Source organism: Ambystoma mexicanum, chromosome 12, assembly GCF_040938575.1.
Source record: "Ambystoma mexicanum isolate Mex_15411 chromosome 12, UKY_AmexF1_1, whole genome shotgun sequence".
In the NCBI taxonomy this organism is placed as follows: Eukaryota; Metazoa; Chordata; class Amphibia; order Caudata; family Ambystomatidae; genus Ambystoma; species Ambystoma mexicanum.
The window spans coordinates 588,207,845-588,232,408 of NC_090936.1; the positions used below are offsets into that span (position 1 = coordinate 588,207,845).

The window sequence follows — 24,564 nt, forward strand, 5'->3', positions numbered from 1 at the left end:
CGTTGCAACCCAATGATCCATGGCCTGGAAGTCAAAGGGGAATTATACAAAGTAGCCCTGTATGCGGACAATGTGCTGCTAACAGTGACACAACCAGAAGACTCCATGGAGGCCATATGGCGAGAACTGGAAGAGTTCAAAAACGTCTCTGGGTTCACAGTAAATGTGACAACATTGACAGCAATGGGCATTAACGTTCCAAAGAGCCGCAAGGAGGAATTACGAGCCGCATACCCAATCCCCTGGGCCAAATCCCAGATAAACTACTTGGAGGGTCAAGATCACGAACTCCACCGAAAAACTGTATAAAGCAAACTTCCCACCACTGATCAAAGAGCTAAGAGGGGACCTAAGTCGCTGGCGAATGCAAGAGATCTCGTGGTTTGGTCGAATCACAGCACTGAATATGACCCCGCGACTGCTATACACGAGCCTAGCCTTCCCAATAACCATACAAAACAAAGCTATCAGCAAATTGCAGGGGGACATTCTAAGATACGTCTGGGAAGGTAAAAAGGCGCACATCCCAAGGTGGATCATGCAACATAGCCAGACGTTAGGCAGCCTGGGTGTCCCAGACGTGAGCAGGTACTGTTTTGCAGCGCAGCTCTCCCAAGCCTTTGCCTGGAAAAGGACGACGAACCGGCCCAGATGGCTGAGACTGGAAGAAGACTGGTGCCCGGCGCCAATTGAGGCGCTACCCCATATGAGCCCAAAAGCAACCGGGACACTGGCCCACTTACAGCGACTAAAACACAGTAACATGCTGGAAGAAGGCAGCTCGCCTATGGAAATGCAGGAGCCCACTGGGACCACTCACACCAGTCTGGGGCAACCCAGACTTCTCCCCCAGCACCAGCACAAGTAGCTTCAACAAATGGCGGGAGGGCGGACTAAGGTCCATATCGGTCTTCTTCGAAACCGGCAACCCCTTGAACTTCGAGGCCTGCAAAGCCAAATTTCAAGTGCCGGAATCGGAAAGGTTCAGATACACGCAACTAAGGCACTGGCTGTCCAACGCAAGTATCAAGAAGCGGGGAAGTAGAGACCTAACTACGCTGGAAAGAACTTTGACCGCAGATGCCCCCCAAGGGGAAAATATCGACGCTATACAAGCTATTAGACAGATCAGACCCGGCTAAGAAAGAGCCCTACATGTTAAAATGGGAGAGAGATGTAGGAAAAGCCATCGAATTAGAAGAATGGAACCACATATGGACCCGAGCGAGCAGAAGCTCTAAATGCGTCACAAATAATGAAGGCGCTTTCAAAGTGTGCTATAGGTGGTCCGCACCACAGAAATATTGCACAAGTGCAACCCGACTATCCCACAACAATGCTGGAGAGGGTTCCAGGATACGGGCTCATTGTTCCACCTACTCTGGACCTGCCCGAAGGCCACCCAATTCTGGGAAAAGATCCTAGAACAAATCAAATTAATAACGGGTCTCACAATCCCATGGGACCCGGGCATCGTTCTCCTTGGAGCCTCTGGCGATGACCAATTCCCCTTAACAGGCTGTACGGCAGACTTATGCTCCCACCTCCTGACGGCCTCAAAGATCGCCATCGCCATCCTCTGGAAAAATCCAGAGGGCCCACCCACACAAATGTGGTGGACGAAATGTTGGGAAATAGTGGCGGCCGAGAAAATCACAGCCATCAGTATCGGCAACTTGGCCAAATTCGCTCAGACATGGTCCCCTCTCTTAGATTACACACAGAAGTTCCCAGGAGTGGCTAGACAACCTCCGACCCTACGATGGATGGGCAATCAAGCTTGAAAGGCAGACTAAGGGGCACGAAAGAGTGGGCCAATCCAACCAAGGCGAAACCTCTGGCACAAGAGTAGACCACCGACATGGGAATGATACCCAGCAGCAAGAGACCAGGGCCGAGGCTGAGGTCTTTGGTGCCTTGCCGCAAGAACTAACCCATCCGGGTAGACTGCAACATCCTGTGACTTACGCATGCCCAGAGTGTCCTCTGCCTCCAAAGACTTTTGTTATTTGAATTCTGTCTTCCGCTCCTCCTCCAAAGACGTGTGTTATTTAATTTACTAGGTCTTCTGCTCCTCCTCCAAAGACTTTTGTTATTTGTAGTATTAAGTTTTCTGTTATCGCATGTTGTCCTTCTCTTTTTCTTTCCCCTATTTTCCATGAATAGTCCGCAAGCAACCCTTATGTAAAGCTATCCTAAGTAAATTAGTAGTACAATGGTAAATTCTATGTACAAAACCAAATAAGAAAAGTTTTGGAAAAAAATAATGCTCCCTCCAGACAATCAAACACTTTCCCCAAATATTCTAGGATTGGAGGTAATAATATATAATCGTACCCCATCTGGAATATTTGGGGAAAGAATTTTAGGGGTCAGGAAAAAGTCGCCTACCTGGCAACTTTTTCACAGCAACATTACATGAAACCGGCATTACTTTTATTCAAAAAATTGGTACAGGATAAAAAAAAACATAGCAAAAAGATTGGGGTTCTATAGGAAACTGTGGAGGGAAAGTTGGAAAAAGAAAATATTTCCTAACACTCCTCCACCACACCCCACCCAGACTAGCGGACAGGGGAATCTAATCAGCCCCTGGATGGGATTCCTGTTTGTTGGTTTTACATCCTGGATAGCCCATCAGTATTGCTATGTTGAGTACCTGGCCTATGCTCAATGGTGAAGTCAAAGCCCTGAATAATTTATGGACTACCTGAGCAATTTAGGAATCTCCCCCTTCATGTTCATTAGCCACTTTATGCCTTATTGTTAGTCTGCGCAGTGAAGTGAGTCGCAAAGTGGTAGGGTATCTGCTTACTTAAGGGCCCACACATTAGAGAAGCACGCCTCCTCCACAGTCGAACCACCCGGGCCGTCTGTCCTTAAGATGCCAACTGATAAAATATATAGGATGTGCATTTATCATCAAACTGAGAGAGGACAGTACCTATACCGGTGCCAGCTGCGCAACAATATGTCTCTGGTAATCAGGTGGCCTGAGAACAGGGGCCTGACAAAAGGAATCCTTTAGGCCTTGGAGTTCCATCTCACAATCCTCGGACAAAGAGACTTCCTTAGGTTTCTTTGGAGTAGTGAGGGCAGTTAGATGAGCAGCTATGGTTCCATAGTCTGCCATGAAATTCATGTAATAACCAGTAATACCCATTGACGCCTGTAAAGGCTCTCATCTGGGTTTCGGTTGGGGGAGTTGCTCAGCCTTGTACACCTTGTACTTTACCCAGTAGAGGCCGAATCTTGCCCCCACCAACCTTTTTCCCAAGGTAGGTCACTGAACCTTGACCAATATGGAATATGGTAGCCTTTATGTTCAAGTGGGCCTGCTGAAGGTCCTATAATACTGAGGTGTCTCGCATGCTCTTCCCAATTAGGGCTGAAAACTGCAGTATCATCCATATATGCCAATCACAATTCATGGAACCCATTCAGGACATGGTTTACTATCCTCTGGAACAATTCTTGAGACTAAAGGGCATTACCCAGAACTGGTAAAGTCCCTCGGGCTGTGACAATACTGGTTTCTCCTTGGCATTTTCTGTTGGGAATATTTGAATGAGTGTGCCGAGGAACTTTGCAGCATCTAGCTTGTCAACTAACTCATCAGTTCATGGAATGGGATGAGCATCGATCTTTGTGACAGCATTTAGAGCTGTGTAGTCCACACAGAATCTCAAATCTGAAGTTCCTACTTTTGGAACCTGAACCACTGGACTGAACCAATGACTACTAGAGGACTCTATCACCCAAAGAACCAACATCTTGTTGACCTCAGATATGATGGGAAATCTTACTTTATCTGACATTTTACAACTCCTGTTGGTTCACACACACTATCTCCAGTGTTAAGGACATGCTCAGACCACAGTGTTAAGCCTGGATTTAGGGAAAACAAGGGGGAAAATTGCCTAAGCAAAGTTTTCACCTCACCCTGAGTTGAGGAGTCACAATGACCACCTCAAAGGAATCAATTGAGCACGATCTCGGAGGTTCCCACTTCCTTCTTTGGTGCCCCTCAAGGGCTCCAATTGCGCTAAGGAGACATCTAATTAGTCTCTCAAATAGAGCAGTGGATTGTGTAGGGGATGTGGATGACAAATAATAAGTCGCCTCATCTTGCTTGCAGTTGGCTTGGCTATACCAAGTCTTGAAGCTGTGGCCATTATCAGGCACATCTTCAGGAAAGGCGACCCTAGTACAGGTATATAGTAAAGCTTGAGTAACTGACTTGGCAGTTACTGTGAATGGGATGGCCCCAGGATACCTTGTGGAGTGATGGACTACCACTATGGTAAGCCTGTTGCCCGAGGATGTGAGAGGATTGAAGTGACTAACCACATAATCCCTACCTCCTTAAAACGTACATCCACTACTGCTAGTGGTACCAGGGAAGTCTGAATCATTGTTCCACTCTTTCCAGATAACTGGCAAGTTATGGATCTCCTGTAGTAGTCCACACCCCCATCTTAGGCCAGTAGAAGTACAGTGGTAGCCTGTACTTGGTTCTCCTGCTAGGGGGACCTCATGTGCCAACTGCAGAAGGAAGGGCCACACATCCTGAGGAACCACCAACCTCATATGGTCTCCTCTATCGGGATCTGTGGGCTTACTATCTAGTAATCCACGTTCCTGTTTGATTCTTTGCTTCCCAAAGATTCAATTTCTAACTGAGAGAAGGCCTGGCTTCCAAGGCCTTCATGTGATGGACACTTTTATTGACCCTTACTCACCTCATCCTCCATGGAGCCCTCTTTTGCAAGCAAGCTTGACAGTTCGGTTTCTCATGGGGATGGAGATTGTCTGATGACCCTTCTTCCTCCTCAGGTTCAAGTGTTTGGCCAAATACCTCAACCTCATTTGTAGGTATGGCAGGGGGAATATTCTTATTACCTCTTCTTGGATATTTTACTCCTTTAGCCCTAGGATTCTGTAGCATAGGCTGGACCTTAGTAGCATTGTTTTGAGAGCTAGTGCATAAAATGTCTGAAGTGTCCCAAGACTTTGGGGATGTTCTCTGATAGAACTCTTATTGGAACTTCCCTCCTCCCACTAACAGGTGACCTGTACACTTCTCTAGTGATGTCTAAAGTGGCAGGCATAACTGGGAAGTTGTGAGGTATTCAGACAGCTGTAGGACAATAGGCCCATGGCCGACCAAAAATAATATTCAAACAATGTTGCAAAAGGAATGAATAGCCATTTGCAACTGTGGGCCACTTTTTCATTGGTGCCTGAGACAATTTTATGGACCAGTCTGACTTTGATGGAATCCACCACAGTTTGACTGGCCCAGTGCCCCCAATAGTAGAGGTGACTATACTAGCTACCAGTACACTAGCCTGAACGTTATTATGGGTGTTAAAAGGTATGGAAGCAGGGGCTTCAGCAGTTCTATATATATTCCAAGGGAAACTACCTCTACTTCAGGTCCTATGCCACAGGACAAGGAGTCTGAAGAGATGGATGCTCCTGCGAGAACCTCTTTCTCTTCATAAGGAAGTGTCAGATTCACTGAATGGATGCCCAAGGTCCTACCCTTACATCTGGGATCTCCCTTCACCTGGTCACTTGCGCCACTGGTTGCACAAGATCCTTGGGCCTTTGTATGTAGGAGAAATGGCAGTTTGTTTTTGTACCACACTCTATTGAGGATGCTACAACAGCTAACCCTAGTGGGGAGGCTAAAATACCTGACGGGAAAGGGAAGCCAAAGCTCTCTTACACGTCGGTAGCATGGGCAGAGTGACCTGGCTTAACTCTCAGGTAGGGGTATTAGGTAGACACAGAAGTACAGTTAGTACATACACAAATCCAGAAAATACACCACACTGTAGGTGCTTTAATAAAGTCCCAAATATAATACTATCAGTTCACATAAGTACCTTAAAAGTTAATACACAGTATTAAAAAGATTTGAAGTATATGTATACAAAAAGTAATGCCTGTATAAGAACTCTCCCAACCTGAATGCCTATGTGTGGGTCCTGTGCCAAGAGTCAGCACCCAACATAAAATAATGTGGGGGTGGGGAGAGAACCAAGATACCTGAAATCCTGAAGACCTGAAATCTCTCCACTGGCTCCTGGTGGCTGCAATGATCATGTTCAAGACCCTCTGCATTGTCCACAAGGCTCTCTGGGGCTGTGGACCACACCACATCCAACTCTCTCTTCCTAAGCACTTTCCTTCTCGAGCCCTCCGTTCACCCACCTCCAACTTTCAGGTAGAGAGTGCGGGGGGGGTAGATCTCTCTCCTTGGCTGGTGCCTCCCTCTGTAACAGCCTCCCTGCCTAGCTCAAACTTGAGCAGGACCACCTCAGGTACCGGAAGCAACTCAAGACCTTCCTTTTTGCTTCTCTCTCTTTCCCTCTCTCTCTTTCTCTTTCCCCCTCTCTCTTTCCCTCTCTCTTTCACTTTCCCTCTCTCTCTCTCTTTCTCCCCTGCTGATGATCATGTCTGCTGCACTAACTGGTTATCTGGCCTCCCTCTGAACCTTATGGGGACGAGGCTCATTCACGACCAGTAGCCCCATGCACTGCCTCCGGGCTTACCACACACTAGGAACTGTTTTTGCAACCCTACCGCCCCCCCCCCTGACTTCTGCACTTACCTACAACAGGCCACCCTGGTGGCACTTACTTGAGCTTTGCTTTGCACTCTCCTTTTCCCTCCTCCTGGCACTTGCACGATCTGAATAGCACAAGGTCGTGCCTAGAAACGTGTGCACAGGCACGTTATAAATGACTTATATCATATAACTCAACAAGTAAGTAAACACCTAACAGCCTACACAACTAAGTGCATTGTCCTATAGACACATCCCACCCCTAGTAAATGACTAAGACCCTGGTGGCCAATGCCTAACACATATGGCAGGGTGTGGGACTAAAAAGGGAAAACAATTTAACCCTAAGAAAAAATAGATTCACAATCCCTAGGCCTAAAACACAACACCCCATTCGTTTAGACCTCCCTAGTGCCTTATTACGGTATTAACTCCCAGGTACCGAGAACAATACCTAAAGGCCTCAGAGAGGATGGAACAGCACTGAACATTAGTAAAAGCCTCTAAGTCTCAATGAACATTTCAACAATAGATTTCCTGGAAATAATTCACACAATATTACCAGTTATGTTTAGTGTTTCAGGTACATTTACCGGTGCAGAAATGCAAGCAATGTATTTAAACATGGATAGAAAATCACAGGCGTGTATTGAAATTGTGAGTCTTAGTGCAGAACTCAATTATCCCCTAGTGTGGATCCAGTAAAAATGTCCGCGGACAGGCAAGTACCCAAGAGTCACTTTAAGTAGAGTTCCAGGGAAGTTGAAAGTTCCATAGGAGATGAGGGTAAAAGTTAAAGTCCCATCCACACTGAAGGAGGTAAACAGCAGTTTCGGCAAAAAGGACTCCAGGGAACGGAAACAACCCAGTAAATAGACAGCTCTTTTCCACAGGTGTGGTTTGTAGGATTCACCTCTCTAAGACTTCAACCCTCAGCCAATAAAAGCCACAGCAGCAGAGAAAAGCAACAGAAGTTCCTCCCACAATTTCTACATTGAAGTCGAGAGTGAAAGAGGAAGTGTCCCAGGGTAACTGGGAACCCCAACAAGCAGCTCCGAGCAGCAGGGCGAACAACACAAGGCAGCAGCATGGCAGAAAATAGTCCCAGGATGAGGACAATGGCTTGTGGCTCCTTCAGATGGGCTAAACTGACAATCCAGCGCATAGATGACCTTGCAGCTATTCTCTGGACATGCACAGCATGCCAAAGCTGAGCAGAAGATCCCAGCAGAAAACAGTGATATTAGGCGGTAAAACAGCCAAGAAACGGTCCCACCATAGAGGGCTCAACCAAGCAAATGTGGGGAGTCAACCAAGAAATCTGGACTGCACTTCTGACAGCAAAAACCTCAAACTGGGATAAGGCCCAGCCACTTCACTTTGCAAGTATTGGCAAGCGAGAGCTTTCAAAACGGTGGGAATCGGCAAAAAAACTCCTCCAGCAGAATGGTAGACCTGCCTACTCCAAGTTACAGAGACCAAGCAACAAGAGAGTGAGTCGGGGGCAGGGCAGAACCTAAACACCCCAGTGAATCGGGCCTTTCTTGGTTTTGATCTTGCCTGTCCCTGCAACATTCTCAGTCTCCTGGGCAGGGGCCTCATCTGACACATCTCTGATCACTTATGGTGTTTTTCAAGGCTCCGGCCTTGGTCCTTTCCTCTTTTCTCTCTATACGTCTCCAATTGCTGCTGTTATCTCTTCTTTTGGTCTGTCCCATCCCTTTTACTCTGATGGTACTCAGATTTTTCTATCTTTCCCATTCTTCTCCTTTGACATCCACAATAAGCTCACTTGCTTTCTTCCTGCCATTAAATCCTGGATGTCGGCTCACTTCTTGGTACTTAATGGCACTAAAACTGAGGTACTTTTCTTTCGCACTAATGCTGTTCCACCTCCTCTTCCTCCCTCTTTTATATAATTTCCTCCGTCTGTTACCTATTCTACAGCTTGTAACTTGGGACTCTATTCAGACTCAGATCTATCCTTCAACCATTGCATCTCTTTATCTTCACGCACCAGTTGCTTTCATTTATATAACATTTGGAAAGCTTGCTGTTTCCTGACTTTTCAGGCTACTAAGCTCCTGATATCATCTTTAATTTTCTCTTGTCTTTTCTACTGTTCCTCTGCCCTCTTTGGACTCCCTCTGACTCATCTAGCCCCCCTGAAATCTGTTTTTAGTGCTTCTACTCTTTCTCCTAGCTCCTCGAGACTCTCATTAATCTTGGATGGCTTTCTTGCCATTCTCGTCTAAAATTAAATTTCTTGTGTCTAGTTTTCAAATCTCTCTATTGTCATGTGCCTGAATGCCTTTCTTCTCTGATTGCATTCTACACTCCATCTTGCTCGCTTTGCTCTACCTGAAATAGCTGCACCAACAGGTGCATTGGGATTATCTTTGACTTGTAATTTCTCTAATTAATGTATTCTAATATGAAGTTTAGACATAATTACATTGCAATTAGTATCTTTTAGTTATTCTTTATTGACAATTTGTTGATTGAATCTTTTGTTCAATTTCCTATCAACAGTCCGTACAGGCCTTGGAAGAAGATGATATACTCTTCGAAACGCGTCGCCACAGAAAACAGACTTTTGTTTGCTCTATTAGTATACATCCTGAAATCTTTGTACCTGTTAATTCAAAAATATCCAAAAACTTATATTTTTCTAAAAAACCTTTGCATTGTGTAATTTTTCTTTATATACATTTGACATTTTCCATATACTGTTTGTAAACATTTGAGTAATTGGTATTTGCCAACATTTGACAGTGTGCAGGGGACGGGAGGATTCCCAGGTTGAATCGTCTTTCTTCTTGTTTTATGTAGGGGTCTTGTGCCAGGACCTCAGTTCCTCCCCTGCACCTAAAATTTATGAATTAATTTCCATCTAAAGAAATCTATCTACTTTTTTTTACATTTAACCCTAGAGGTTTGCACCACTGTTTGTTTGTCGCTTTGTTCCTCTTCCCATTTTCTTCTTGCTGTCCCTCGTCGCCCCTGTGCTCAGTCTCCCTTCCACTCCTTCTCCTTGTTTGCTCTTCTACCCCCTCTCACTTCGCTCTATCTCTGTCTGTTCTATATTCCGTCACTCCTTGAAGTCTCACCTACTTCTGGTTAGCAAGGTAAATGCAGACGTTGACTGTTTCCTTATTTTTATTTTCATGTTACTGTACCGTTATATTACCTTATGTACAGCACTTTGGTATAAAGTGCTATATAAAACCCAAATAAAATACAAAAAATACTCTTAGGCAAGATTGTATGCAGTACCCTTTGGGTGCACTACAACAACCCTGACCTCCTGGCAATAGGAACACAACCTTTGGTATAAGTCTCTACTAAACAGGTTGGTAGCGTGTTGAGTAGCCAGGCTTATCTCAAGAGGGGTCAGTATGAGCTGTAGGGGAGTTACACAGAGATTCACAGTGACAAGTATTCAAATAAATTCTTAACACACAAGGTTTCTTGAGTAAACAATTATTAATGTATTTATTTATCAGTCAGATTAAGCCTTCTGCAGAAGGAACAATATAATTTTAACGCTCAAATGCACTTCTAAAATACACACTCTTGGTTTCTAAATCGGCAAATACCCATGTGGGATGGCATACAGACACTACCTACACCCTTAGGTGACTTCAATAGTTGGGGTGCTGTTGACATTAATATATCACTGTTGCATTTAGAATCAGATTTAGAAGTATGTCAAAGACAAAAGGTTATTAGGACAAAACAAGAGATCACACAAATATTCTGCAGCAGCTAAGTACGTTTGGTAACCCTCAATGCAAAGTTAGTTAACCCTTTCCTGGAAGGAAGGCACAACACATAAGCAGAAGAGAGAATAGTCATTCAGTGAGCCAGGCCAGCCAATGTTGCAAGCGCCCTGATGCCTGCTGGCTGCGGTGCTATACAGACATATAAACATAAACAAACATAAACATGTTAAGTTAGCAAAAGTCAAGGTGAACTGAAGCACTTCTTACAGGTAAGTAAAAGTCTTGCACAATGTTATAGAAGTCTTTGTAGAATTAAGAAGAAATCAAAGTAGGGCAAAACAGAAAGTTGATGGCTGGAATGTTTTGAATTAATCATAACCCCGGGCAAAGCTCTGGGCAATCCTCCAGACCATCGTTTTTCAGCCTGCCAAGCCATTACAGAAGGGGAAAAACCATATGCAAATCAGGCTTGGTCCTACCCCAAAAGGGGCAGTCCAGTCCGAACTGCTAGGTCACATCCCTTCTGCACGAGACCACAAGCATCCCCAGACATGTTTCAGCCTTGTTGGGCGCCATCAGTGAGGAGTAGCTTGGGTCTCTAGGCCCGGCAGACTCGGGACCCACATCTGGGCATACCCGTCCCACTCGGGGTGACTTTAAAGCAGAAAGTTGATGGCTGGAAGGTTTCGAATTAATCATAACCACGGGCAGTAAGAAGAAATCAAAGTAGGGCCACAAGCTGGTTAGGTTTGTGAGGTAAAGAACCTGGTAGCAACTCTACAGATGCAACCAAGACAAGTCTCGAACGAGGACAAGCAAGGTAGCACAACAAATTAAGTTCTCAATACCTTTTAGGTTGAAGACAAGTGCAGCAGGTGGCTGCTGTTCCTGTGCAGCTCTGCAGATCCTGGTTTTCCCGGGCCTCAGTCGTGGGGACAAGAGGGAGAACTTCTGGGGACTCCTTCACTGCAATGGAATGGTCACCAACCGCAACCAGCAATCTTCAAACAAGTGGCACTTCGGCGTATCAGCTCCTCGCGTCTGTTATGACAGGTTTTCTGAAGTCCAATTAAGGGCCTAGCAAAACCATTCTACTGAGGCAGTACAAGGCTCCACTCTTAGTATAATGCTGTACCACCTAAGTTTGGGGTAGCGTAGACAGAGCAGCCAGGCTAGTCTTAGGAGGGAGAGAGGGCAGTAGATACAGTACAAGTGAACATTGTAATACAAATGATCCAAAGAAACACTGAAACACTATGTATTGTAAAAATAAAGGATTTATTTAAATACAAGTAGGCCTAGATAAATCTAGGGGTTAATTAAGTACTAACACATTATAAGAAATCACAATATAAAACACACTATACTTGAAAGCACACAGACCCAAGTATAGCCCTTATTTGGAACACCTAACAGTAGTTCTAGGGAAGTCAAAACCTTGTTATACACATTTAGTATAGGTCAAGCCTATTCTTTGGGAGTAAAAGACCAAAGGTTACTTTTAGATTACTTTTGGTAATACCAGGATACTAGGCCCTTGCAGTTGCACAGTGACTCTTGGAACAAATCACATAAACAGTCAACCTGACAATATACTTTTGGTGAATAGTGAAACACTTATTCTAGGTGCAGTAAAAACCTATAACTACTTTTGTCATAACACACAGTTATACCAGGTGAGTAAAACCTGAGGATGTAATATACAATTACAGATGCTTTGGAAATCAGGGAACCCCAGATTGAGGTAAGCAATAACTCTGGTAACTTGTTTTGGATGGCACACAGCTAACACAAGGTAAGTAAAACCCACTTACTTTAACTTCACAATGAAAGGGAAAGTAAAACCCAATGTCACACTTAACTGAATAGTTATTCTAGGTAGGCAACCACCTAATGTAGACTTATTAAGGACAGGCTAGCAGCAAGTCGGGAAGCAAGACCCAGTTGGGGGACACTCATACAGTTATCCTAACAGGACTAACCTGGTGATACCAACAGTTGGAGGACACTCATACAATTACCCTACAGGAATAATCTGATGAAACCAACACATTACTTTTGTAAAGAGGCACAACCTAATCCCAGGAGAGTAAAATACCTTTACATCTACTTTCTTTTAGACTGGTAAAACAGTGGCTAAGGAAGAAAATATGTTAACCATACTTTTAAGAATAGTGCATCACACATTCAAGATCAGTAAGAACTTTTGTAACTGTTCACTCTTAGAATTACAGTTACCCACCAACTCTTTACAAGTAAGTAAAAACACTTGATTTCTTTTCTAGGCAGACGTCCCAATCCCTTCAAAGTCTTTCCCTTAGAGCATGAGTGTTCTCAGTGGCAGAAGGGGGGTCACTAGGACTAGTTACCAACAGGCAGTTTTAGAATAAGTTCTTTAGTAGCAAAAGTCAGAGTTCCTTAGGAAAACTGGGCAAACAGGTGAGTACTTTACTTCTAGGGTTAGAAGAGGGTCCAGGGGCTTCACAGAAGACACCCCAGCAGTGAGACTGGGTGTACTGGACGAGGGACCTCCCAATCACAGAAAACACCCCAGGACTACACAGAAATCACAACAGGCTTAAGGTAAGTATGTACCCAAGCCAACACAGTACCTCAGCAATGAAGAAGAGATTGCAGCAGGAGAACTTCAGGCACTGCAGCCAAATAACCGGTCAGTGGATTCCTTGTCCTGGAGACTGAACACAAGACCTCGGAAGGGACTTTGCAGCAGGGATCGATGAAGAAGGCTCTAGGCAAGATTTCTCTCGTGACTGAATGCGGTTCTGCGGGTTTGGCGCCTTTTCAAGGAGCACAGAAGAAGACAGAAAATCGCGGTTGAATTCTCGTCATTTAAAAGGTCCAGCACTCTTGTGAGGGGACTTTGTGGACTCAATTCGTGTCTCTGGAGATACACCAGGATGCCCACAAAGTTTCAGCGAGATTCGTAATTCGGAAGACCGTGCACCACACAGTGGCTGGAGGTCCTAGGGTATTGCAAGAACGCAAGGTCGCAGCAACCTGTGGGATGGCTCAAAATGCAGGTCTTCTGGAGTCCAGTGGGTCTCACCAGGCTCTGGGTTCGGGTCGTCGTTTTCGGAGACCTCAGGTCGATCGGAAGGAAGGGCTGCAGCAGGCTCCGGTTACACAGCAGGCTCTCCGGTCGCTGGAAATCATTCCCGCCGCTTTTCCTTCATCATCCTCTTCGGTTTTCTGTTCCAGTGGTCGACATGACTTCAGCTTCCAGGTTTCCAGTATTTATCAGGAACTGCAACACAACCTCTGCATTCTCTCCCCGCATTTTACAAGAAAGGGGCATCTGGCTGTCCAATCAGGACAGCCAATCCCCCCACTGGGATTCGGCCCAGTTGAAGGAAGGCCTAAAACAAAGGAGAGGGAAGTTTTGGACTCCTCCCCCACTTTCTGTGCTTACAGACTGACTGGAGCCTGGGCGGGGTGTCCCGGGGACTCCCTCCAAAGACAAAACTCAAACAAAGGAATTTCCTGCCCTGGATGTCAGGGGAAGGAACAAGATACGACAAGAAACACTAAAATGGCAGAAAAAGAAGACTGGGGCCATTTTGGTAAAATGAGCACCCTTAGGTGCCTTTACTGCAGCTGTGATTACAGCCCGCGGTAAAGGTGTACCAAATTAGTAAAAGGTATCACTGCCACCAGCCATTAAAGGTAAGCTTGTCACTGTAACATAATTGTTACAGTTTTAATGTGAAAGGGGATACATTGCATCTCCCCAGCACTCCACATAAGGTGGGGTGTGCTGGTTTCACAGAATAAAATGTAAAAGGGATCCAAAGATCCTTTCTACCCTTGGGAACTGTAGTTCACTCAAGGTTAGCACAAGAAAGTTAAATGGGGAGCCCCTAGGGCAACCCAGCAACAACTGGCACTTATTGCCAATAAGCTGTTAGACATGATAACTTTAAAAAGTCACTATGGAGAGTCTTAAAAATGACACCCATAAAAAGAGTTAAAGACAGGTGAGTGTGGAAAAAGGATCCCACTCACTGAGGTATTAATGAAAAATATCCCACTAGAAAAGCAAGAAAGTTCTGGAGTTGAACCAGGAAAGGAAGATTTACAAGCTCCTTGGAAATCTTACCTAACAACGTCTACCGCAAATAGCAACACTGCGGTTCCTGGCTGTCGAGATGGACTTTCCTTGCTTCTGGGGTTCTGCACTCTGTTGAGGGGGCTCAGGCTCGGTCCGTCCTGCTTTCTGGGAGTCCGGAGGATCTTCCTGGAGCTCTTGGCCAGCTTAAAAGCAACGCACACATTCTGGTGTTCCACTCCCTGGCTATTCGGTTCCAGCAGCGACTGCAGTGGAAATTCAACCAACTCCGAGAGGATGTCCAGGTGGCTTACTTTGGAGTTAATTGGTCCCACCAACTCAAAGGGAGAAGTCGTCCTTGCCGGGCTTCTCTGTCGATACGGATTTTGAGTTTCAGCACAGCATCAGGGCTTCACCGGGCAAACCAACAGTCCAGGAGTTGCAGCAGGCATCCTCTTCAAGTTCTTCTTCGGATTCCTTCGTCCAGTGGTCGACTCTGCCTTCCAAGCCAAAAAGCCTTGCCTTTTATGCAGGTTTCTCCCATTCATTCCAGCTTAGCTGTCGGTCACCACGCAGGTTGGCTGTCCTTGCCGGACAGCCAGCCGGCCAATCACCTAAGAGTGCATTCCTGTCTCCTAGGAGACTAAGCAAAGGGAGTTTTGGGCACCTCCCTCGCTTCCTGCCCCCGCCAGACACCCTGGTGCCAGAGGCGGGCTTCACTTGTGAATCCCGCCAAAGGAAAAATGAACAAAAGTACCAACCCTGGTTTGGCACGCAGAGTAAATCTCAAGAAGGACCTTTCCACAAAGAAATGGTGAAAAAAGAAGATCGGGCTATTTTGACAAAAATGGCACCCTTTGGTGCTTACTGCAGCTGCGAATGCAGCCCGTGGTGAATGCACAACACGGTAGTTAAAAGTAAACCACTGCCACCAGAAATTCATCGAGGAAAGGGTAACATAAAAATGTTGCATGAGAAGCTAGACACAAAGGGGATACCAAGTAACCCCTCCAGTAACCTATTGTAAGATAGTGTATACTGGGTCTAGAAAGTGACACGTTTAAGTAAAGTCAATTTCACTTTATTGCTCTTAGAAATTGTAGTTTATCCAAGAGAAAGTATGTAAAAGATGATGCCTATGGAGTTTGTCAGACTCTACAACCAAAGGAAACAGTGTTCAAAATCACATTAAAATACATGAGTGAGGAAAAAGGTTCTCACTCTCTTCAGGTTAAAAAAAATTCAAGTCCTCAAAATCCAGCAAAGTTGCTGGGGTGTCTAAGGTAGAGAGGAATTAGCACATTTCTTTTTTTTATTTTTATTTTTTATTTCATTTGTAACAATTAGTTTGTATTCAAACTTCAATTGCAATCAAAATGTTCACTTGTTCACTCTACTCAACTTCACATATGGCTACAATCAATGTTTGATATCCAAGCATTGCTTAACATGCAGCATAGACATCGGTAACATTCAGTGGCTAGGAGATTTGGTCTTTCAGGTTATTTTCCAGGAAATCACATATTGCACATGTGCGAGGTACATTATTACTAGACAGTATCCAATGCAACCATTTGTCCATGTCGCCGTCTGCAGGAACAAACATTTCAAGATGACGATTTCTTGACTGCGTTCGTTTTTGACACTCTGTGATCAGATGTTTCACTGATTCAACTGATTGTTCACAGAACCTACATAGGTTATTATTGATGTTAGCATCTCGTCTCCTCCATAGAATCTCCTTTGTTTTATATGCATTTAGCCGAAATCTCAGAAATTTATTGCGATGTTTCCTTGAAGGAAATTTTTGGAGATATCTCGGAAGACGATCTAGGCTGTTTGCTGATGGCCCCAAGTCAATCGACGAGATCAAAAGGTTGCTTTGTTCCAAATTTTGGATCCAATTCCATGTTAACTTTTTTTTAGCAATTTGTGGCATTGCTAGAAGTGTTTCCCAGTTTGTCTGTATATTCTAGGATCTGTTTTAGTCTAGGGATCCATTTTAACAGAATACCATGATATTGGTTTGGTCGAGCTGCTGAGAGAATTTGATATGCAGGTACCTGATCTTCTAACAACATCTTCCGTATCATAGCCAACGATTTCCAGACAACTATGTTGTACATGGATTCCATTCCTAGCTCATGCCTTATGGAAATCATTGAGGTACTCTTTGGAAGCTTGAGAATACGTCTCCAAAACAATCCTTCAAGGGAGGACCACTGGATTTAAATTCCAGCCAGCCTCAGCGCCGAAAGTGATTGACTGAATCACTTTTTGAGTGTAGAAGATTAATACGGGTTTCAGAGTCAATTTCCTGTATTCGGCATGTAGCTATGGCCCTTGGAGCGAAAAAGTCACCATGCGTTGTTTTAAATCTGTCATCCATTCATGTTCTCTGATTGAGGTATTGAATTGGACGCCTAGATATCGAACCATTGAGATATGTTGTATCTGCACATCGGCGAGTTTCCATCCAAAATGTTTGATTAATCTTTTGGAAGAATTTCCAATTGCTATAATCTTTGTCTTATCTACATTAATTTGCAGGGAGTTATCATTTAAATACTTTTCTAGAGCCAATAGGAGTCTTTGAAGCCCAATAGGTCTTGTGTCCATTAAGACAATATCAGCGTAGATTGTCCAGCTGATGCTTTGGCCATTTATTTTTGGGGGAAAGCATCGGACCTGAGGAAAATCTTCTGAAACATCTGATATGAATAATTTGAAGAGAAGTGCAGCCAGAGGGCACTCCTGTTTGACTCCCTTATTGGTCATTATCTTTTCGGAGAGCTCACCGGCTTCGTTTATTCACACTCTGATGGAGGTGTCTTTTTGAAGAGCCATTATTGGCTGCAATAGTTCAAGCGGACAAGACCAGTTTTTCAGTTTTTCCCACAATTTTTGTCAGTCGAGTGAGTCAAACGCTTGTTTCATATCTATGAATGCGTTAAACAGATTTTTACCTTGTTGTAAGGCTTCCAATTTCAGCACATTCAATATGGTCAAGTTCAGTTCTGTTCCAACTCCCTGTGTAAAGCTAGTCTGGCGTATATCGAAGTGACCCAAAATAATGGCCCACTTTGAAAGCTTCTGCTGTAGAAAGGTTGCAAATATCTTACCAACAATGTCCAAGAGGGCAATGGGACGATAGTTTGCCGGATCGGCCCGACTGCCTTTCTTGAATATGGGAACGATAATGGCAGAGTTCCAAGATTCAGGGAGCAACTTTGTGGTAGCTATTGCTCGAAACAAATGATCAATAAAGGTTGCCCACTGCTCATTTTTTGCTTTTAGCATCACATTTGTGAGGCCATCAGGTCCAGCAGCTCGCAAGTTTTTTAGGTGTTTAATTGCTGTTACAATGCCCTCGCTTGATTCAATTATGTCCCAAGAATGAGCAGATGGGGAAGCTTCATCGATCGTTCTGTTTTCATTTGCCCTGAAAACCTTCACAAAGTGTTGTTGCCAGCTTGCTTTCGATATCCCATGGTGAATCTTAGCTTTCTGGAAGACAGCCTTGTTGTTTATTATGCTCCATAGTTCTTTTGTCTGATGACAGATAATTAACTTTAAGATTTGGTCGCCAAGCTCTTGATCTCTTTGTTGCAAAACATTTCAACCAGTTGCGGTATTTCGTTTTTAAGCGTTTCATTAGTGCTAGCTTATTAGGATCTGAACCTTTTTTAATTTTCGCAGATCTTGTTGCAATTGCTTTTTTTTTTTTTTTGACAGACCACTGCACTAAATTCATTTTTCTTTGTATATATGCAACTATTTGGATGGTTAAACTTGCTTTGAAATTCTGCCAGTAGTGAAGTATAATTTAATTTATCCTTTGCCGTAACTGCTTCTGAAGACATCTTTTCATTTAAGATCCTCATTTGTTGGCTATTTATTTTAAGTCTGTTGCCTCTTTGGTTTACTTCTACAGACTGAATAAATAGCCCTACGGTTGTTTTAGGAGACGCCTTCCAAGTTAACTCAACCAGATTATGGTCGCTGAGCGTTGATTTCAAGATCTTCAGATACACAATCTCGTCAGACATGGTATTTGAGGCCCAGATGTAATCAATTATTTTTTTGCTGCCATCACGCTGCCATGTATAAATCGGGGGAATATCTCCTTTTATTTGACCGTTCAACATCTGACAATTTCTGGCATCCATTGCTGCTTGAAATTGATAGCCTCTACAGGTGGTATTTGTTTGGTGCTTTTGCTTTGTCAGAATCCTACGGTCGTCGAACCACGAGAAATTTAGGTTGCCGCATAGGATCACCTTTAAATCCATGTACAGTTCCATACTATCATCGATGAGTTTTGTTATCGATTGAATGAAATGACATGAAGAAATCATCGCGGTATTCCAATATGTGTTAAGCAGAACCAGGTATTTTGGTCATGTGCCAGAGCCAAATTTGTTCTGCAGAATTGTTCCCTGGACAAACAGATTTGGGGGAAAGAACTGCAAAATCTCCCAACCGTTTGCATTATTTATCATAGTCAATAGCCCGGAAAAAGGACGTCCAAACTAATTTTTCCCAGCTGGATTCAAAATCATAGAATATCCGTCATTTGATGGCACCTCCCGCAACCACGTCTCCTGGAGGCATACTGCAAAATTATTTTCCAAGGATGCTTCAAAGTTCTGAAACAGATGTTGAAAACCTCTAGTGTTCCATGATATAAGCACATTAACATCTTCTCTGGTGGTTTGCAATAGCTAAGCTCTATGTGAAGTGTTTTGTGAAACAGATTTGAGGGAGCTTTATAGGCAGCGTTTGCTCCCTCCTTTATGTTGAATTGTTTCCTAAGAGCTTCAAGTCTTTGCTCATGGGAGGGCTCACGGTCTTCCAACACTCCTTTCTCGGTTGCTTCTTTGGTTTGTTTGGATTATAGTGTTAAGTCGAAACCATACGACAGCAGTTCATCTTTTGCTGTAATTAATGTATTTTCAACTGCCTGAGAGTTTATGTGTACCTAGACCTTATCCAGTGAGTCTTCCGGGATGTATTCAACAATTGCTATATCATTTGAGGTTATCGTTCTTAAGGATGTGAAATTATGCAGCAAACATATCACGTTTCTGCAGTTTAAATTTACCTCATTCTCATCAGAGAAAATATTCTCAAGCCTGATATTCCAATACTTGTGATCGTGTGTCGGCAGCGAAGTCGGTGGCTCTTTTAATTTTGTTAACTTTAGTTTTTTCCATTGCGCCGCCGTCAACTTGGGATTTAAGTTTGTCGAGATCAATCTTGTTTTTTGATCGCTAACCTCGACCGTCCTCTGTTTATGGGTTACTGTTTTCTCCCAGGAAAGGCTAGAGGTCGCATTCATTGCTGCATTTTTTGATGAATCATTTTTAACTTTTTGGGCTTGCTGGATTTGTTTCACACGTTGAATATTCTTCACGGCAGAACGTGAAATTTCTACATCAGGGCTGGCAACCTCGATTTATCAGATTCCACTGAATATGTGGATAAGTCGCATAAATCAGTGACACTTAAGTCATTCTTATCTGAACCAGAGTCAGACTCAATTCTTCGTCTTTTGTTTCGATTTGCTTTTCCCGCGACGTTTGGTTTTGGAATTGCTTTCGACCTTAATACAATTGATGTCACTGTCTGAGTCATCTTGCTGAACATTTTATGGACAGCGAGAAAAGAGACCAAGCTTTTGCGGAGTCGAAAGATTCCTAACAATCTGTTTGGTTTTCAGTCGACATGTACTCACATTAGATTTCTTCTTAATGAGAATGTGTTGATTGATAGGAGCTCTTGTTTTCTTTTCAATCGGTTTGATCTGATGTGTGGAATCAATCATTTTTGCCGACCACATAAAGATACCAAAAGTGTTTAAACTTCCTTTCGGAGGGGGTAAGGCAACATCATTTTTTATTTGGTCATTCGAAGGCGCAGCAATAGGTAGATTGTTATTTCGTAATGGGCTGCAAGTTGGAAGTTGGATTTCACTTAGGTGAGTACTTTCAGAAGAATCTTTTGAAATTTGTGCAGCTTTTGGATTGCGTGTGTCAATAGTCACGCTACTTACTTCAGTGATTTGGTCTGTACCATTTCTCTTGTCATGAGCAATATTACTCATGGATTTATTATTTTATTTTCCACGAAAAATCAAGTTTTTTTTAGTAATTTCGCTTTCCCTTTCAGAAGGCTGTGGATGTCTCTCTTCGGGCGCAACATCGTTGGCCACCAGGCTCACTGATTTGGAATGCCGAAACCACTTCAATATTTCCAGAATGGCTTCCATTTGATCGGTTTTATCAGTGTGATCTCTCATTGCAAGGTCTCCTAGCCGATTTTGCCATTGAAAGGAAATCTCGGCCTCACGTTCGACTCTTGCTAATAGCTGGGTATTGTTTTCTTCCAGTGACGATACTTTGGTTATCAAGTTGTGCAGCAAGGCATTTTGGTCTTTTGCTGTTTCACTTAGAGTTTCATATAGCTTGATAAACGGGATCAGCGCTAGCGATGTAGCTGCTAATACATTGTTATGGATCTGTATCCCGGCTGCCACTGACAGGTTCTCTTTATTGAGAGTTTCTGACTCAAGATCCTGAATGGACGGTTCTTCACGTTGACATGATCGCCATTCATTTGTTGAAGGTTGTTGAACTGTTTCGAGATTTCGGTGGTGGCAAGGATTACCACTTAGCTCCTTAATGGAGCTGAGGTTCAGATTTACCGTCGAGGTATTGGTCATATTTTGCTGACCATAAGCTTCTTTTTGATAAGGTGTGCTGGTCCAAGATTTGAAAGTGTCATTCTTTGATTTGTGAAGAAACTTTTCTCCTTTCTCAATATTAGAGGGTAGAATTTCTTTTACGGTGGTCGCACTTAGTGCGGCTTTTGAGAAGCTGTTAATCAATATGTTTTTTACAGTCTGGTAATCAGCTGTCAGCCGCTCAGTCAGCCGTGCTTCTCGCCCTGCTAAATCCACTCTTAGGCTTTTTTTACAAGCATTTGTCGGCATCGAAGACTGAGATTTAGAGATTGCTGACGGACGTGCTGCATCAATGCTGGAAAAATCCGACTCAATTCCGATAGCCATGCTATCTGCAGCAGCTCTTCTGACTGCAAGGCCAGATTTGATTTGTTCAACATTAGCAGTAGATCCGATGTCATTTCTGTTTATATTTTGAAAGGGTCTTTCTTTTCCCCTTTCCAATATTGTAGATGAGCATTCTTCCGGACTTGGTGTTAAGACATTCAATCTGATGGCAGGATGTGATGTATGACAATCTACGTTCAGCAAGGTTTGTTTTTTGCTAATGATTATTGGAGGAACAAAGGAAAAGTTTGTATGGTCTCCTATACCATTTGGAAGTTTTAGAGCCAAAGGAGTTCAATGACTGTGACATAAAAAGGAGATTAAAAGGAAGCAGTGTCAATTTCCACCAGCCCAGTTGGCTCAGATGTCTGAACTTGAGTGTTCCCAATGTTGAATGTATGCATATCAACTAAGAGTAGCAGTAAATTTGGTGCCACATTCATAGGAATATCATTCTCGGCTGTTAAAGACACTTTTACTTGCAGATTCCGAGACGCGTGGTCAGACGTATAGCACACTTCGATGTCTGCACTATATACCTCGGCTGTCAGTGCAGCAGCGATTGACGCGGCAACATTGAATTTTGATCCTTCATTTATATTTGGAGCCGTAGCCCCCGGCTTTATACACGTTTCATTTGCAAGTACTAGCTTTTCAGTGTTGAGCGCATGCACGTCAACCAGCGACACAGCAGCTGCTGCACTTCGTTTATATTTACAGACGCAGCCCCCGGCTTTGTGCACGTTTCATTTGCAAGTACTAGCTTTTCAGTGTTAAGCGCCTGCACGTCCACCGGCGATACGGCAGCTGTTTGGACTGAAACATTTGTTGCTATTGTAGCCTCACCGCCGGCAACAGATAATAGCGGGCTAGCAGGTTGTCTGACGTCGACACATTGGACCGGGGAAGAGGAGAGGGCAAGGACGGGGGCAAGGGAGGAGGAGGAGGACAAAGGGAGGGATGGGAACGTGTCAATAAAGACACTTACTACTGACGCCGCAGTTTCGTTTGTTAAAGACAGTTAGCCGCGGTTGCGAGCGTTCAATTTCGTTAAACGAGTTTGTGGTCGAGTATCAATTACCATTTTTGTGCCTTACCGGCTACCAAAAGCAAACTGTTTCTTGTGCAGCTTCAGCGCTGAAGGCGGACTGGAGGCATACCGGACTCTGCGCCGGACTCTGCGCCGGACTCTGCGCCGCGCGCTGGAAAGGCTTTTGAAGGTAGAGAAAATAGTAATAGAAAGGGGACTGAACACGTAGTGCAGCTCCTCACACAACAGGTAACAGCCAAGACTGGAGGCAGACTGGACTCTGCACCGGACTCCGCGCACATTTCTGAGAATTCTCCCTAACAAATACAAATACAAATGTGTGTTGAACGCTGTCGTTTTTGGGCACAAGGCCTCATTCATTTTAGGGTTTGGACTTTTCAAGTTACGATCTTGTTCTTGTGATTGGTTTCCCTCAATTACTGCATCTAACTTACTTACCTCCATTGCTTGAATACGTTATCTGATTTCTAGTAAGGTGATTATATATATTTGTATTATAGAGTGTTTTGTAATAGTACAACTTGCTAGTTTCATTTCTCAGTGTTTCAATAATGCCTTAAGTAAGTAACTTTATTTTTCTAACTGATTTAATTATTGTGTGCTTTAGTGTGTCCTCCTAAAACTCCTGGATCCTCTTCTCGGGTGGCCAGGGAAAGGCCATCGATCTTGGATCCCGAACATGGGGGTGGAGAAGCAAGGGTGGATCACCTGGGTAGAGGGTCCTTGGGGATTGGGAGTGGGGCACACACAGGCGAGACATGGTATCCCCCTTTCCCTATTGATGACCAATCAAACACTTCCCCGACCACTATGGGTTACTGCAAGACCCCTCCTTTCATTTCCCCACATGTAACATTTGAAAGTACTGGGACAAAGAAGAGGAGACTGAGAGTAGGAAACACTACACCTCAATTTTATCACTTTGGTATTGGGATGAGGAAGATGCCTGCAGAGTGTAAGGAGAGTCGGGCATGTCCCTTTAATCATGGTCCGGCAAATCTAGGCAAGGATCCACACCTGCAACCTGTTAAGCGGTTGCACGTGTATAAAATGAGGGTGAGAGAACAGAGGAGGAACAGGGAGGCTTGCGTGGGAGAGACCTGTAGAGGGCCCGTTTTGTGTGGAGGCAGCCGTGGTGGGCCTGGAGCAGGAACCAGGACTCCTGAAGATCACCCAGGGAACTTGTGGATCCAAGGCAAGTGGGCCATAGTATTGTCACAGTTGTGGGAGCCTCCAGAATTGCAAGCCAGCAGCAGGAGCTGCAGGCGCACCAGGGAGAGAAGGGGCGCTGTCCAAATCCGCAGAGAACCCTATCTCATTGCCGGTATGTAGAGGAAAATCACCGGCGTCGGAGCGGGGCACACAACAGATGTCTCGCCGGCCTCGCAAGCAGAGAGAGAGAGAGATCTACAGAGGCCATCGGAAGGAGACGCAGAGAGCTGGTGAGTGTTGGAGAATTCACTTGAGCACCGGTGCGCTACTAACAGACCGGAAACAAGTGATGGAGCGGTATGCCAAGCTGTCCGGTATAGCGGTGAACCCTCAAAAATCTTGTCTATTCCCGCTGGGGAGGTAGAGAGGTTACCTGTGTTGCAGATTCCGTGTGCGACGGGTTCATTCCGCTACTTGGGGATAGACGTGTATCACTCTATTGAAGAAGAACACAAGCACAACACTGAAATCGCTATAGAAAAAATTGGGAAATGCATGAGGTTTTGGGAAAGGTTGCCCCTAGCGATGATGGGTCGAGGGGCTATGCTTAAAATGGTGGTCCTGCCCCGACTTTTGCATTATTTCAACAATATCCCTTATATGATCCCTAGGAAGTTTTTTGTTAAGCTGCACAGTATGTGCAGAGACTTTTTGTGCCATGGTACCCGACACAGAGTTGCATTATGGAAGCTGCAGAACTTCTATGAGAAAGGCGGTATTAAACTGCCTAATTTCGAGGCGTATTATGTATCGGCACAACTGCAGTATGTGGCTAGGTGGCTCTCTGATGAGGAGACCCCTGAACACAGGTTGTTCGGGAGGGACTGTGCTCCTTTTTACTTGCGGGGAAATGATCTGGGT

At 44.3% G+C, this 24,564-nt stretch overlaps 1 protein-coding gene across 1 annotated transcript in view; it reads left to right on the forward strand.

Moving 5' to 3' along the window:
* Positions 1–24,564, forward strand: part of LOC138513838 (MLX-interacting protein-like) — a 652,779-nt gene that overhangs the window by 418,168 nt on the left and 210,047 nt on the right. The gene's annotated exons all lie outside the window — the stretch shown is intronic.